The sequence below is a fragment of the Apis dorsata genome, unplaced genomic scaffold (assembly GCF_000469605.1).
Source record: "Apis dorsata unplaced genomic scaffold, Apis dorsata 1.3 scaffold_355, whole genome shotgun sequence".
NCBI classification, from domain to species: domain Eukaryota; kingdom Metazoa; phylum Arthropoda; class Insecta; order Hymenoptera; family Apidae; genus Apis; species Apis dorsata.
Window position 1 is genome coordinate 203,603 of NW_006263621.1, and position 325 is coordinate 203,927.

The window sequence follows — 325 nt, forward strand, 5'->3', positions numbered from 1 at the left end:
TTGTCGTTGCTCTTTGATCGACGAGGGGGGATTTGTCTTATCGTTTCATAATTTTTCAAATTCTTACAGAGATCTCATCTTAACCGCCCCCGCCCCTTTTTTTTCTTTTCTCAATCAAGCTCATTCACCTATCCTTCCGTATAAATATAAACTTACATACAAAAGTAAGTAATGATTACTAAAATTCTTATATATATATATACACATATTCCAAAAAAAAATAAAAAAAATAAAAAAATACGATTGTACGAATAACGGTAGCCTTCCTTATCTTTCCTATGGTAAATTTAAAAAATATTTAAAAAAAAAAAAAAAAAGGAAAAGA